Below are 17163 nucleotides of genomic sequence, written 5' to 3'. Positions count from 1 at the left end.
TTTTAAAAGAAACAGAAGATAATCTGAAATTTTATTTTGATACAAACAAGAATGCTCAGATTTCCCCGGAGATTCTTTGGTTGGCCCATAAGACTTATATTAGAGTTTTTTTTATTAAACAGAGTTCAAAGCTTAAGAGAGAACGTTCTATGGCCTTGTTTAATCTTCAGAATAAGCTTGATAGATTATCTTATGCTAACACTATGAATCCATCTTTTTTCTTAAGAAAAGCAATAAAAGATACTAAATTGGAAATAGATTCACTTCTCAGCAATTACACAGAAAAACAATTGAGATGGGTCAAGGCAAAATTTCATAGAACATTAAACAAACCTGACTCTTTATTAGCTAATAAGCTTAAAGGAACTCAACGTTTCAATCAAATTCATAAAATCATTACATCCTCAGGTATTTTGACCTCAGACCCACAGAAAATTTACGATAGTTTTTTGGAGTTTTATGAACATCTTTATTCTAAAAAAATACAACCTGACCAATCTAAATTAAAATTATTTCTAGAATCTGCTAATCTTCCAAAAATTGATGTGGACAAAATTAATAACTTAAATAAACCAATAACTGAAGATGAGGTTAAACAAACAATTCTAAATCTGAAGATTAAAAAAGCACCAGGTCCAGACGGTCTTACAGGTATATATTATAAAAAATTACCGTAAGTAATATTCTTACTCCGTTTTTAACCTCTTTATATAATTATTACTTAACATCTGGTAAACAGACACACCCAGATTTTACAACTGCCCAAATAACGGTAATACCAAAAAATGATAGGGACCCCAATCAACCTAAAAATTATAGACCAATTTCACTCCTTAATTTAGATTTTAAAATTTTAACTGGTACATTGGCTAATAGATTAAATAATATTCTTCCACAAATAATTGACAAAGATCAGGTGGGTTTTGTGGCTGGAAGACAGGCAGGGGATAATATCAGAAAAATTACTAACATTGTTGATTTTGCAAATAAAAATTCCACTTCGTTACAGATTTTGAGTTTAGATATGGAGAAAGCATTTGACTCTATTAGCTGGGAATATCTTTTTCAGACTTTGGAGTCTAGAGGTATTGAAGGGAATTTTATTACAGCTTTATGTTCTATATATGCAACATCATCGGCCTTTTTAAAAATACAAGCCCCATCCCCTAGACAAATAAATATTCATAGAGGTACAAGACAGGGATGCCCTCTATCCCCTGCATTGTTTGCAATTGTTATGGAGCCCTTGGCAGAAAATATTAGGAAATCTAATGAAATTTTAGGTATTACAATAAATAATCGTACATATAAAATAAATTTATTTGCTGACGATATTTTCCTGACATTAACATCACCACATACCTCAATACCCAATTTGATTAAAATGTTAAAGGAATTTGAAGAAATATCTGGCCTAAAAATTAATATAGAAAAATCTGAAACTATTTTTTGCAATACCCCTCATTCTATACAACAATTTCTAGCCAAACAATTTAAATTTGCTTTACAAAAAAACTATTTAAAATATCTGGGTATAAACCTAACTAATAATAGGAATAGCCTATATAGACATAATTATCCAAATTTGTTTAAAAAAATTAAAGAAAATATGAAAAATTGGGCAGCAATGTGTTTATCTTGGACAGGTAGGATGAATGCATTTAAAATGATTTCATTGCCTCAGATATTGTATTTATTTCGATCCTTACATATTCCTATTAAACGTACAGATCTTAAGGATCTTTCAGAATGCTTTGAGTAGATTTATTTGGAAAGATAAAAAACCTAGGATTAATATTAATGTAACATTTTATCACAAAAACTTTGGAGGATTATCTGTTCCCAACCTGAAAAAATATTATTTAGCATGTCAAATTTCTCAATTGTCTGCTATAGAAGCTAATGTGGACTCCCCTAGATGGGTTGAAATGGAATCTTCTTTATTATCGCCTTTTACTTGGCAAGGTTTAATGTGGGCCAATAGCCCAAAAAATTCAATAAATATTTTGCCTAGTACTCAACACTCTCTGATTTTATGGAGGGCAAATAGGTTTAGATTTAATCTACAAAATAAAGTATCCCCACTAATTGAAATTACCGGATGCCCAGATCTCCCAAAGAAACTTTGGTTGAAAAATCTCTTATGGAGGTTGGATCTACAAACTCCTTTCTCAAAATTGCATCATTTCTGTAAATTTGGAAAATTGCTTACATTGAGAAATATACAGAAAAAGTGGTCATTGTCTTTCGAAAATTTTTTGGAATTTTCGCCCTTTTATAATTTTTGGAATCTGAAAATTAGAAATTTACAGGAACCAACTCAATTTGAAAGGGTTTGTATGTTACAACCTTTAGGGAAAGGAAAGATCTCATTTATATATTCTAGCATGATCAATCCTAGACCTGACTTTAAACACAAATTTATGATTAGATGGGAGGAAGATTTAGGGATGGAAAAATCTTCTATAGAATGGTTTGATGCATGTACTTTATTATCTAACAATAGTTTATATTATTCAATTTTAGAAACATCCCTTAAATTACTTCATAGAGCATACATAACGCCACATATAATGCTTCATTTCAGTAATAGCAACTCTGATCGGTGTTTCGGGAATTGTGGAGCAAGGGGAGACCTCATTCATGTTTGGTGGTCATGTCCAAGAATTGCAAAATTTTGGAATGAAATCAATAAAAAAATTAATAAGCTTTTAAAAATTCGTATTAAAAAGGACCCTTGGACCTTTCTTTTAGGATTTCAAATTCCACACATTTTAAAATGTGAACAGAAATTAGTTCAGCACATCTTGTCAGCAGCTAGAATTACAATAGCAAGAAGATGGAGGTCTCCCCGTATCCATGTTTCTGAAACTTTTACACAAATATCTAATATTATGATTAGTGAGAGAATAAATGCGATGCTAAATGATAGTATGCCCAAATTTAATAGTATCTGGTCAGGATGGATTGATGATCTAAAAGTCAGTAGTCTCTACTATACCCTAACAATACTATAATTTCTTTAATCTAGTATTTATTAACCATTATTTTATTTTTCATGCTTTATCTTCTTGAGATTAATGTTTTGACATATATCGGTCAATGTTTGTTTGATTGTCTATTTGTTATGACAATCAATTGTTATGTATTGCATGATTTAATTTGCTAAATGTATACATAATTGTTGGCAATGTTTATGTTTACTGCCAATAAAGAACTTTGAAATGTAAGTGGTTAAATGTCAAGGCTATATAGAAGCGTACTGTGTGAAGATTCAAAAGACGTTTAAAAATCTCAATACTGTAATAATCATATATGTATATTTGCTCTGTTATTACACAATTATTATCAATCAATACATTCCTTCTAAAAAATAAATTATTGTTAAACCCCATTATTAAATATAATAGAATTTATAACTTTGACTTTCATTTAAATGCTAAATTCTGCAGGCAAAATGTGAAACACATTTTAGATGTTTGGGTTATAAAGGCCTATCAAACATTCTGGAATGTCAACATAAAACCATCAAGGTATTTTTCTATTGTCTCATATTTAGGACAATGATGCCATCTGGCAGTTTTTATCATTATATACAATTAATATTTTTACCTCTTCTCTAGAAAACAATTCTAGAATCAAATGATTTGATATATTTTCAGTAAATATGTTATTTGATTATTCTATAAGAATAGTTACAGTGTTTAAATAAGCATCACATTGCTGTAACTTTTACAGGTCTGCTTTGCTGGGTCAACATGGCTGATTTCATGTCTGCAAAAGGATAGACATTACAAACTAATTAGCAGAAACATTATCAGAAGTAGTCATGAAAATGACTTTTGTTAATATTTAAAAGTCCCAATGTCTGGGGCAAATAAGTCACCCAGTAGGTCAGAGACAAAGGAACGTAGACAATATGGCCGGTGAAGTCCATTTTTAATTAAAGACGTCAAATTGACCATATAAGCAAGTGTCTGCCTGTGTTAATATTCCAAACTACGTCAATTCCCACAGATACGTTAATGAAGGTATTTGTAAACAAAGGTTTATGTTATTTTAAATGTTAAGTATTCAATATAAGATAACGCGTGACCCATGGAAATGTCAACCAATCAGAGATTTAGAGAAATTCCAAATTAGTCAGCTATATTGAATAGATTACTATAAAAGTAGGAGCTGAAAGCTCATAGCTCACTAGCCTACCAATCTTCTGAGAAGTGTAATGATCCGCTCAGCTGGATGCACTGGCAGACAGCTGTTTGACCATTCCTCTAGTCTGTGGGCTGCAGGTCTCTGCAAGAAAGACCTGTCTTTCCATTACAAGTTTCTGGTCTGTTCTGCTGCTGAGGAATTTGCATACACTCGTTATGCAAATCCCCTACCTGCCTCCTTTGATGACTGGCAGTATAAAGAGCTATGTTTCCCAGAGTCCTTTGCTGGTCATAAGGGTTAGTCCCGTGGAACACTCTTGGAGTGTCAGCCTTGCTCATTGTTTGAAGATTAGTTTAGAGTAATTCCTGGAACTGCACTAGGCAGATTCCCTAGTGCAGTTAGGATTGCATATCTGTTTTGTTTGTCTGTTGTGATTGTTCTGTCCCAGCGGTGGTCGACAGGAAGTCATTCTGATCTTTGTTCTTGGAGTATAGCTGGAGCAGCGGTTGCCACCAGCTATCTCCTCTAATCTGTCTTGCCTGGATCGCACTCGCCTTGCGCTAGTGCTGTGGATCCGTCTCTCTCACTTATTCCTGTTTTCGTGTATCTGTCTTGCCTGCTACGAACGCTTGCTGGAGGCTCGGTGAGGTAACCATTAAGCAAGCGCTTGCATCCTCTGTTTCATGTTTGTCTGTCGGTGGTTAGTTAGGCGTGCTTGTCTCTGTTGTGCTTAACATGCGGAGACCGCGTATAAACGCGTGCACTGTTGCGAATGAGTGCGGTGTTAGCGTTTGTTATTTTCCTTATCTTCTCATTGTATCATTTGCTGTGCATTTGCTACTCTCGTGCTCTGCCTTGCTGTAGCCTTGTGTCACCTCGGGCAATCGCATCTCTCGCAATTGCGTTCTTACTTCATATCTGCTGTTGTGTATGCACCGTCGCGGGTTGGCGACTAGTTTGGTGCACACACATACAATCTGTCCCTGTGCTCATTCTCTTTCGCAATTGCTTCTCTGGCGATTGCGTTCTCACTTGGTTTCCTTTGTTGGGTGTCCGCCGTCGCAGGGTGGCAGCTAGATTGGTGGACATACATACATTCCTCATCTGTGCTTATTCGGTCTTGTGTCGCTGTTAGCAATCGCCATCTCTGGCGATTGCCTTCTCACTTTGTCTTCATGGTTGTGTGTTCATCGTCGCTGGGTGGCGACTAGTTTGGTGGACACACATACCCTCTGTCGCTTTGATCTCTCTCTTTCAGGGCTATCTTGCCCTGCGTTTCTTCCCTTCGTGCAATTCCTGTCTGGCGTGTGTGGCAGGGCAGAGGAGCTGTTCCTCTGCACTCCACAGCTCCACCTGTCGACAGGAATTTCCCTCTACAGGTGCATTGCACCTTTTGCTGGGTTCCCTCAAATTACACGCTTGTGGAGGTTTTTCGCAGTGTCAGCGCACGTCTTGTGCGCTGATCACGGAGAGAATTCCACAATCGTTACAGTATGACCAGCCAAACCGAAATTCCCAGTGTAAAGGGAATTTCCGATTTGTACGATTTGGTCAAATATGGGTCCTGTATCTTTAAGAGGTTTAAGATACTGGACTCTGAAACCAGAAATGAGTTTATATCAGAATGTTCCAGACTCTTGGCAAATCCTGAATTTCAGGCCACCAATATTTCCACTTGGAGTGGTCATATTGCTTACAATCTTTTCCAAGGGGATCTGTTTGTGTGGGCTGATGAGTATGCCAGACACGAGAATCTGAGACATAACCCTCGCAGATTTCTGAGTCATGTATTTTCTCGTAAGCTTGGAACTTGCATGCCAAGTTATTTCTATGAGTTTTTTCCTGCAGTGCATGATGCTGATCAGATTAGGTTATGCAACATTTCTGTGTCATTACCATATGTTAATGAATTGGTGCTTGCAGGCCAATCTGCTGATTTGGCTTGTCAGCCAAAAGATTCGTTGCCCATAGCAACCACAAATAAAGAGGTTATTTCTGTCAAGTCTGAAATGTGCAAAACCATTCAGTATGATAATGATGTTGCTCAGTCTCCGGGTTTTTTGCCCCAATCCAAAGCTTATGTGGATCCTATTATAGGTAGGATCACACACTATATTAAAGCAGTTAAAAAAATCTGTTCTTGTTCCTGAACTCCACCCATATGGAGATTAGAGATGGGCCGAACGGTTCGCCGGCGAACGGTTCCAGGCGAACTTTGGGGGTTCGCGTTCGCCTGCATCAGGCGAACTTTTGCGGAAGTTCGATTCGCCCCATAATGCTGTATTGAGCAAAATTTTTAGCCTCCATTTCACTGTCAGCAGACATGTTATTGTCAAACACACTGCTTTCAGTGCTAGAGAACCCGCCCACCCTCCTTTCAAGCTAGGTCCTTTATACCATTTGACTGGCTACACTAATTAGTTATGGGACAGCTGCTACACACTCTGCTAGGGAGATTTTAATTGGCCTCCCTCCTCCCTCCTCCCTTCTCCCTCCTCCCTTCTCCCTTCTCCCTCCTCCCTTCTCCCTCCTCCCTTCTCCCTCCTCCCTCCTCCCTTCTCCCTCCTCCCTTCTCCCTCCTCCCTTCTCCCTCCTCCCTCCTCCCTTCTACCCTTCTACCTATTCCCTCCTCCCTCCTACCGGAGGGAGGAGGGTCTCTTCTGCCAGGGAATTATACTATTTTAAAAACCAGTATACATCATACCATAGCTGGGAATACATACATGAGTATACATCATACCATAGCTGGGGATACATACATGAGTATACATCATACCATAGCTGGGAATCGAACCCAGATCTCACTGTGTGGTGGGCATGTCACCCTAAGCACTGTACCACTACAGAAGTAAGTGAAGCTAGCCTAAATTTTAACATTTATGCTCAATGCAATAGAACCATTAGGTTGCTTAAAGGAGAACTGTAGTGAGAGGTATATGGAGGCTGCCATATTGATTTCCTTTTAAGCTATACCAGTTGCCTGGCAGCCCTGCTGATCTATTTGGCTGCAGTAATAATAATAATCCAAACATTTGGGTTTGGGTTTGACGTGCCCACCACACAGTGAGATCTGGGTTCGATTCCCAGCTATGGTATGATCTGGTGTTTGACATTTTTGTAAGATCTGACAAGATTAGCTGCATGCTTGTTTCTGGTGTGATTCACACTACTGCAGCCAAATAGATCAGCAGGGCTGCCAGGCAACTGGTATAGCTTAAAAAGGAGCTGTTAGGTATAAGGTCTCAGAGAAAATAAACACATATATCAGTAGCTAAAGATTGGCTGTACTTACATTACATATGCATTTCACTGTCCACGTTTGGATTTCACAGAATTTGTATATAGTATATGCAGAGATAGATGCTCCTGACAGCTCATGGCAGGCTCCATGTTTTTCTGTCAAATGTGTCATCATGTCCTGCCTGCTTCCTGATCACAGATAAGCTTGTACTTGAACAACACAGTGTGCAGTGAATATTAATGAGCCATGTGGCTAGGAACAATAGCTGACTCCTGCAGTGTACTCTGCCCGAGATTTATCAGTGCTACGCGATTACAAGCTGCTGTAACGTCTCATTAGCAGCCGAGGGGAGAGCCCCAGAATGCTTTGCAGTATGGTATGCGGCTTGCGTCTTCTTAAGAATAACAGCCTTGCTGATAAGCACACATCAAAGGTAACTGAGATTTTTATCTTCACTAATTGCTTTTGGGCTTCCTTCTAAACTGTTTAACACAGGAGAATAGAGGTTTAAATTAGCTTCTGCAGCCTGACACTCTTTAAAAGGAAATCAATATGGCAGCCTCCATATACCTCTCACTACAGTTCTCCTTTAAGCAACCTAATGGTTCTATTGCATTGAGCATAAATGTTAAATTTTAGGCTAGCTTCACTTACTTCTGTAGTGGTACAGTGCTTAGGGTGATGTGCCCACCACACAGTGAGATCTGGGTTCGATTCCCAGCTATGGTATAATCTGGTGTTTGACATTTTTGTAAGATCTGACAAGATTAGCTGCATGCTTGTTTCTGGTGTGATTCACACTACTGCAGCCAAATAGATCAGCAGGGCTGCCAGGCAACTGGTATAGCTTAAAAGGAAATCAATATGGCAGCCTCCATATACCTCTCACTACAGTTCTCCTTTAAGCAACCTAATGGTTCTATTGCATTGAGCATAAATGTTAAATTTTAGGCTAGCTTCACTTACTTCTGTAGTGGTACAGTGCTTAGGGTGACGTGCCCACCACACAGTGAGATCTGGGTTCGATTCCCAGCTATGGTATGATGTATACTCATGTATGTATCCCCAGCTATGGTATGATGTATACTCATGTATGTATCCCCAGCTATGGTATGATGTATACTCATGTATGTATTCCCAGCTATGGTATGATGTATACTGGTTTTTAAAATAGTATAATTCCCTGGCAGAAGAGACCCTCCTCCCTCCGGTAGGAGGGAATAGGTAGAAGGGTAGAAGGGTAGAAGGTAGAGATTGGCGAACAGTTTGGCTGTGTTAGCCGAACTGTTCGGGCTGCCCAATCTGTCATTTATCTATGCCTCTTACTACTTCCGGGTCGCAATGACCCGGAGTAGTACGTCTGCGCTGCCCGGCGGAGCGCGTCCTAGCAACGCGCTCCCGTTGCCGGGCACTTTCTGCGCATGTGCGTGACGTCATGAGTGACGTCACGCACATGCGCAGAAAGTGCCCGGCAACGGGAGCGCGTCGCTAGGACGCGCTCCGTCGGGCAGCGCAGACGTACTACTCCGGGTCATTGCGACCCGGAAGTAGTAAGAGGCATAGATAAATGACAGATTGGGCAGCCCGAACAGTTCGGCTAACACAGCCAAACTGTTCGCCCACCTCTAGTAGAAGGGTGGAGGGAGGAGGGTGGAGGGAGGAGGGTGGAGGGTGGAGGGTGGAGGGAGGAGGGTGGAGGGAGGAGGGAGGAGGGTGGAGGGAGGAGGGAGGAGGGTGGAGGGTGGAGGGTGGAGGGAGGAGGGAGGAGGGTGGAGGGAGGAGGGTGGAGGCCAATTAAAATCTCCCTAGCAGAGTGTGTAGCAGCTGTCCCATAACTAATTAGTGTAGGCAGGCAAATGGTATAAAGGACCTTGCTTGGAGGAGAGAGGGTGGGCGGGTCCTCCAGCAGTGATGTGTATTTCACTCAATTAGGTGTGGCTCCAGGTATTAGAGCTTTTGAAACATGTTTTCTATCATTTTTCCAGTTGATAGAATTTTTTTAAACTTTCAAAGTTCGCCTCCCCATTGAAGTCTATTGCGGTTCGCGAACTTTTTCGCAAACCGAACCTTTCGCGGAAGTTCGCGAACAGGGTTCGCGAACCTAAAATCGGAGGTTCGGCCCAACTCTAATGGAGATTATCTGGATACTGGCCTGTTTGAACCTTCATTTGCCTCATGGGACATTGGGGCCTTGATGGAGGAATTTGATTTTGATTGGAAAGCCTTTTGCGATTTTTACATCGCAAAAAGCGAAGATGTCTTGAATGATTGTCTCGATTCTATGTACCTTTTGATTGATTCCGATGAATGTGACGAGGGTGATGTGGATCTGGTGATTTATGTATGGCAGACGATTTTGGATGAGTTGCACACACACCAATCAATTGATTCCAATAAAGAGACATCGTTTTCGGATGATTGTTCCTGCCTTTCTGGGGTAAAGCATGTGAGTCGTGACATTGTGCGATCTGAAATGAGTGGGTGTGCCACTGTGGTTGATTCCTGTGCGAATCCTGGAGGATTCTCTCCTGACTGCATGCAGTTTGAATCTCTGCGATCTGATGCCTGTTTCTCTGATGTTCCTGCAGATTGTGATCAGCATGAATGTGCCAGTTTTCTCAAGGATGTGTGGGACCCCTTGTCATTTAGAGACAGATCTTTAAGATCTTCCATCTGTGATCCTGCTATGGGGAAAATTCCTAAATTATGCAGCATCAAAAGTAAAATTAATATGTCTAATAAAGTTTTTCCTGATGTTGTCGCTATTTCTACTGCAAATGCGTCTTTGTCTCACCCTGTTCACACCTGTAAGGGCCCGTTGCCTGGTGACAGTTGCTCCAGTGTTTCTGTCCTGAATGCCTTACAGTCTGCCCCGCAGATCGCGGAGGTTTGCGCTATGGAAGCGTCAGTTTCACAACCTAAAGCGATTTTTGATTCGCAAGTTTTGCGTTCTGACTCCTCGGATTTGACATTGTTAGCCGAATCTAAGAGTGAGACAGCGCTTCGGTTTTGCAAATCTGATGCTGAAGCTTTTTTGCTTTGCCCAGAGAAGCTTTCTCTGAATTTGCCCTGTACCATGAATGAAAACATGATCTCCACTCGCACTGACATTTGTGAGTCCCTTTCTTGTTCTGAGGAAACTGCTGATTCTGCACCCTGTACTCTGGATGAGTTAATATGGCCTTGTTTAGAGTCTCCTGCAGTGTCCCTAGAGGCTCGTCTAGGTATTGCTACTATACTCACCTGTTTTTCTGCAGTTTTGGAGTTGCAAGTTAGTTTGACTGCTACGCAGAATTCTGGGTGCAGTGAGATTAAAGTTAGGGAGTCAGTGTGTGTTCCAGTAAATATTCCTGTACATTCCGTTCATGATGATGAAATTCAGTCTCAGTTTATGGTGGAACCTTCCCTGGGACATCTGCCCTGTAACATGGATAGTTCAGAATCCTTCTCAGAAAACTTGAAAAATGATGTCCTGGAGACCTCCGAGTTCCTCCCAAAGGGTGCAGAACTTGTAGGAGATGTCTCCTGCCCCCCAAGTCCTTCTGAGGTGTTGCCCACTTCAGTAGGCATTGCTGTTGTGCTGACTACCTTTGCAGCTCTGGTGGAGCTTCACTGTTCTTGATGCTTGTCCTGGTAATTCTGAATCCGGAATGGTCATTGGTTCCATAGGGGTTCTTGATAGTTCTCCATGTGAGCCTGGTGATCGTTCTGCCCTCCTGGGATCTCTGCGGAGCTTCAAAGTGTTCTGGACGATCCTGGGAGAAATATTTCCTGGTACCTTGGATGAGATCAGCAGTGGGTGCTTTGTGGAAAGGGACACTTCGAATGGGTATTGTGGCAGGTTTGGTATTTTTGGACGGTCCTTGGAAAGTGGTGGGCATGGCTCGGTGGGTGTCGATGGCTTCTTCTCTGGCATTCACAGTACTGATGGGTAGAGATGGGCCGAACCTCCGATTTTAGGTTCGCGAACCCTGTTCGCGAACTTCCGCAAAAGGTTCGGTTCGCGAAAAAGTTCGCAAACAAGTTCGCGAACCGCAATAGACTTCAATGGGGAGGCGAAAAATGATAGAAAACATGTTTCAAAAGCTCTAATACCTGGAGCCACACCTAATTGAGTGAAATACACATCGCTGCTGGAGGACCCACCCACCCTCCCTCCTCCAAGCAAAGTCCTTTATACCATTTGCCTACCTACACTAATTAGTTATGGGACAGCTGCTACACACTCTGCTAGGGAGATTTTAATTGGTCTCCCTCCTCCCTCCACCCTCCACCCTTCAACCCTTCAACCTATTCCCTCCTCCCTCCTACCGGAGGGAGGAGGGTCTCTTCTGGCAGGGAATTATACTATTTTAAAAGCCAGTATACATCATACCATAGCTGGGAATCGAACCCAGATCTCACTGTGCAGTGGATACGTCACCCTAAGCACTGTACCACTACAGTAGTAAGTGAAGCTAGCCTAAAATGTACCATTAATGCTCAATGCAATAGAACCATTAGGTTGCTTAAAGGAGAACTGTAGTGAGAGGTATATGGAGGCTGCCATATTGATTTCCTTTTAAGCTATACCAGTTGCCTGGCAGCCCTGCTGATGTATTTGGCTGCAGTAATAATAATAATAATCCAAACATTTGTATAGCGCTTTTCTCCTGTCAGACTCAAAGCGCTCAAAGATCAGCTGGACTGCCAGGCAACTGGTATTGTTTACAGGAAACATCCATATCACTCTCAGTTAAGGTTCCCTTTAAAGGAGAACTGCAGTGAAAGGTATATGGAGGCTACCATATTGATTTCCTTTTAAGCAATACCAGTTACTTGGCTATCCTGCAGATCCTCTGCCTCCAATACTTTTAGCCCTAGACCCTGAACAAGCATGCAGCAGATCTGGTGTTTGACATTTTTGTAAGATCTGACAAGATTAGCTGCATGCTTGTTTGTGGTGGGATTCACATGACAGTGGCTGGATAGTGTACTGGTTAAGGGTTCTGCCTTTGACATGGGAGACCAGGGTTCGAATCCTGGCTAGGTCAAGTACCTATTCAGTAAGGAGTTCAAAGCAAGACTCCCTAACACTGCAGGGTGGCCTCTTGAGCGTGTCCCTGTGGCTGCAGCTCTTGAGCGCTTTGAGTCTGACAGGAGAAAAGCGCTATACAAATGTTTGGATTATTATTATTATTACTGCAGCCAAATAGATCAGCAGGGCTGCCAGGCAACTGGTATAGCTTAAAAGGAAATCAATATGGCAGCCTCCATATACCTCTCACTACAGTTCTCCTTTAAGCAACCTAATGGTTCTATTGCATTGAGCATTAAAGGGAAGGTCCAAGCAAAATAAAAAAATGAGTTTCACTTACCTGGGGCTTCTACCAGCCCCATGCAGCCATCCTGTGCCCTTGTAGTCACTCACTGCTGCTCCAGTCCCCCGCTGGCAGCATGCCGACCTCGGAGGTCGGCGGGCCGCATTGCGTACATTTTTACGCATTCCCTCTAGTGCAGGAACATTATCGCATACATTCTTACGCGTTAGTGGTTCAATGCGTAAAAATGTACGCATTGAACCACTAACGTGTATAAATGTATTTGTTAATGTTCCTGCACTAGCGGGAATGCGTAAAAATGTACGCAATGCGGCCCGCCGACCTCCGAGGTCGGCATGCTGCCAGCGGGGGACTGGAGCAGCAGTGAGTGACTACAAGGGCACAGGATGGCTGCATGGGGCAGGTAGAAGCCCCAGGTAAGTGAAACTCATTTTTTTATTTTGCTTGGACCTTCCCTTTAATGTTACATTTTAGGCTAGCTTCACTTACTACTGTAGTGGTACAGTGCTTAGGGTGACGTGTCCACTGCACAGTGAGATCTGGGTTCGATTCCCAGCTATGGTATGATGTATACTGGCTTTTAAAATAGTATAATTCCCTGCCAGAAGAGACCCTCCTCCCTCCGGTAGGAGGGAGGAGGGAATAGGTTGAAGGGTTGGAGGGAGGTGGGAGGAGGGAGGTGGGAGGAGGGAGGAGGGAGGAGGGAGGAGGGAGGTGGGAGGAGGGAGGAGGGAGGAGGGAGGTGGGAGGAGGGAGGTGGGAGGAGGGAGGAGGGAGGAGGGAGGAGGGAGGTGGGAGGTGGGAGGAGGGAGGAGGGAGGAGGGAGGAGGGAGGAGGGAGGAGGGTGGAGGGAGGAGGGTGGAGGGAGGAGGGTGGAGGGAGGAGGGAGGAGGGTGGTGGGAGGAGGGAGGTGGGAGGAGGGAGGAGGGAGGTGGGAGGAGGGAGGTGGGAGGAGGGAGGAGGGAGGAGGGAGGAGGGAGGTGGGAGGAGGGAGGAGGGAGGAGGGAGGTGGGAGGAGGGAGGTGGGAGGAGGGAGGAGGGAGGTGGGAGGAGGGAGGAGGGAGGTGGGAGGAGGGAGGTGGGAGGAGGGAGGAGGGAGGAGTGAGGAGGGAGGTGGGAGGAGGGAGGAGGGAGACCAATTAAAATCTCCCTAGCAGAGTGTGTAGCAGCTGTCCCATAACTAATTAGTGTAGGCAGACAACTGAGTCAAATGGTATAAAGGACCTAGCTTGAAGGGAGGGTGGGCGGGTTCTATAGCATTGAAAGCAGTGTGTTTGACAATAACATGTCTGCTGACAGTGAAATGGAGGGTAAAAATTTTGCTTTATAAAGCGAACCAAGCGAACCAGGCGAAGCGAACTTCCGCAAACGTTCGCCTGCGGCACCCGCACGCGAACCACCGAAGTTCGCACGAACCCCGTTCGCCGGCGAACCGTTCGGCCCAACTCTACTGATGGGTGTTACACTGAGACTTGTGGTGCTGATGGGCATGTTTCGGTGGCTTCTCCTTCCGATGAGGTCGGTTTCGGGTGGGCTGACTCTGGAATTGGGCCTTGTCGGGCTGCCCCGACCTTCATGAGTCTTCAGTTAGAGTCTTTTGCAAATATCAGTTTAGAGGCTCGTCTGGAATCCGACCCTAGAGGAGAGGGTACTGTAATGATCCGCTCAGCTGGATGCACTGGCAGACAGCTGTTTGACCATTCCTCTAGTCTGTGGGCTGCAGGTCTCTGCAAGAGAGACCTGTCTTTCCATTACAAGTTTCTGGTCTGTTCTGCTGCTGAGGAATTTGCATACACTCGTTATGCAAATCCCCTACCTGCCTCCTTTGATGACTGGCAGTATAAAGAGCTATGTTTCCCAGAGTCCTTTGCTGGTCATAAGGGTTAGTCCTGTGGAACACTCTTGGAGTGTCAGCCTTGCTCATTGTTTGAAGATTAGTTTAGAGTAACTCCTGGAACTGCGCTAGGCAGATTCCCTAGTGCAGTTAGGATTGCATATCTGTTTTGTTTGTCTGTTGTGATTGTTCTGTCCCAGCGGTGGTCGACAGGAAGTCATTCTGATCTTTGTTCTTGGAGTATAGCTGGAGCAGCGGTTGCCACCAGCTATCTCCTCTAATCTGTCTTGCCTGGATCGCACTCGCCTTGCGCTAGTGCTGTGGATCCGTCTCTCTCACTTATTCCTGTTTTCGTGTATCTGTCTTGCCTGCTACGAACGCTTGCTGGAGGCTCGGTGAGGTAACCGTTAAGCAAGCGCTCGCGTCCTCTGTTTCATGTTTGTCTGTCGGTGGTTAGTTAGGCGTGCTTGTCTCTGTTGTGCTTAACACGCGGAGACCGCGCATAAACGCGTGCACTGTTGCGAATGAGTGCGGTGTTCGCGTTTAGCTAGCGTTTGTTATTTTCCTTATCTTCTCATTGTATCATTTGCTGTGCCTTTGCTACTCTCGTGCTCTGCCTTGCTGTAGCCTTGTGTCACCTTGGCTCAAATCTCTCGCGATTGCGTTCTTACTTCATATCTGCTGTTGTGTATGCACCGTCGCGGGTTGGCGACTGTTTGGTGCACACACATACAATCTGTCCCTGTGCTCATTCTCTTTCGCAATCGCTTCTCTAGCGATTGCGTTCTCACTTGGTTTCCTTTGTTGTGTATCTGCCGTCGCACGGTGGCGGCTAGATTGGTGGACATACATACATTCCTCATCTGTGCTTATACGGTCTTGTGTCGCTGTTAGCAATCGCCATCTCTGGCGATTGCCTTCTCACTTTGTCTTCATGGTTGTGTGTTCATCGTCGCAGGGTGGAGACTAGTTTGGTGGACACACATACCCTCTGTCGCTTTGATCTCTCTCTTTCAGGGCTATCTTTCCCTGCGTTTCTTCCCTTCGTGCAATTCCTGTCTGGCGTGTGTGGCAGGGCAGAGGAGCTGTTCCTCTGCACTCCACAGCTCCCTCTACAGGCGCATTGCACCTTTTGCTGGGTTTCCTCAAATTACACGCTTGTGGAGGTTTTTCGCAGTGTCAGCGCACGTCTTGTGCGCTGATCACGGAGAGAATTCCCCAATCGTTACAAGAAGACACACAAACCAGAAGCTACCTTCTCACACATGGTTCTAGATGCTGAAGAGATGACAGAAAAGACGTAATATGCTTAATATTCTGGTGATTTATTTTATTAATTTTTCAGCATTAAGTTCTGTTAAGATGTTAGCAAGGAGTTCTTTTAGAAGATATTTTTTATGTTATTTTTTCAAAATTACTACAAGTTTTTACACAGCTACTACATACACAGCTACTAATGCAGATGAGACTACTTTTGATCCTATTGATCCTATTTTACATAACACAACTGCTATATTCTTTTTTGAATCATGATTGCTTCGCTATGAAGGCCTGATGAGATATTGTAAGAAGGAAACGCTAATTGAAACTGTTCATATTTTGCATATATGCTGTTTGATAAGAAAATGCAATTTTTATATAAAATCAAATATGGAGTGCTCTGATTCATTTCAAGGTATAACGTGAATCTAAAATTAATTACTGTTATAGGGGGTTCAGACCTCGCTATGCTGGATTTATATGATAGCAACGCTTTAAAGGCTTGATCCTTTACTGAGTTGGCAATTATGCAAAAGGCAAGAACTGCGCAGGATTTGTTTATTATTATTATCATCATCTTTATTTGGCAGAACATTTTTAGTATACAAAATATCCCCAAACATACATACAGTGGGTTGCAAAAGTATTCGGCCCCCTTGAAGTTTTCCACATTTTGTCACATTACTGCCACCAACATGCATCAATTTTATTGGAATTCCACGTGAAAGACATGTACAAAGTGGTGTACATGTGAGAAGTGGTTCGAAAATCATACATCATTCCAAACATTTTTTACAAATAAATAACTGCAAAGTGGGGTGTGCGTAATTATTCGGCCCCCTGAGTCAATACTTTGTAGAACCACCTTTTGCTGCAATTACAGCTGCCAGTCTTTTAGGGTATGTCTCTACCAGCTTTGCACATCTAGAGACTGAAATCCTTGCCCATTCTTCTTTGCAAAACAGCTCCAGCTCAGTCAGATTAGATGGACAGCGTTTGTGAACAGCAGTTTTCAGATCTTGCCACAGATTCTCGATTGGATTAAGATCTGGACTTCGACTGGGCCATTCTAACACATAGATATGTTTTGTTTTAAACCATTCGATTGTTGCCCTAGCTTTATGTTTAGGGTCGATGTCCTGCTGGAAGGTGAGCTTCTGCCCCAGTCTCAAGTCTTTTGCAGTCTCCAAGAGGTTTTCTTCCAAGTTTGCCCTATATTTGGCTCCATCCATCTTCCCATCAACTCTGACCAGCTTCCCTGTCCCTGCTGAAGAGATGCACCCCCAGGGCATGGTGCTGCAACCACCATATTTGACAGTGGGGATGGTGTGTTCAGAGTGATGTGCAGTGTT

At 43.1% G+C, this 17163-nt stretch overlaps 1 protein-coding gene across 3 annotated transcripts in view; it reads right to left on the bottom strand.

The window, feature by feature from the left end:
• Positions 1-17163, bottom strand: part of MFSD11 (major facilitator superfamily domain containing 11) — a 722948-nt gene that overhangs the window by 159682 nt on the left and 546103 nt on the right. The gene's annotated exons all lie outside the window — the stretch shown is intronic.

This window comes from Hyperolius riggenbachi, chromosome 12 (genome assembly GCF_040937935.1).
Source record: "Hyperolius riggenbachi isolate aHypRig1 chromosome 12, aHypRig1.pri, whole genome shotgun sequence".
In the NCBI taxonomy this organism is placed as follows: Eukaryota; Metazoa; Chordata; class Amphibia; order Anura; family Hyperoliidae; genus Hyperolius; species Hyperolius riggenbachi.
This window is presented reverse-complemented; position numbering and strand designations above follow the sequence as displayed.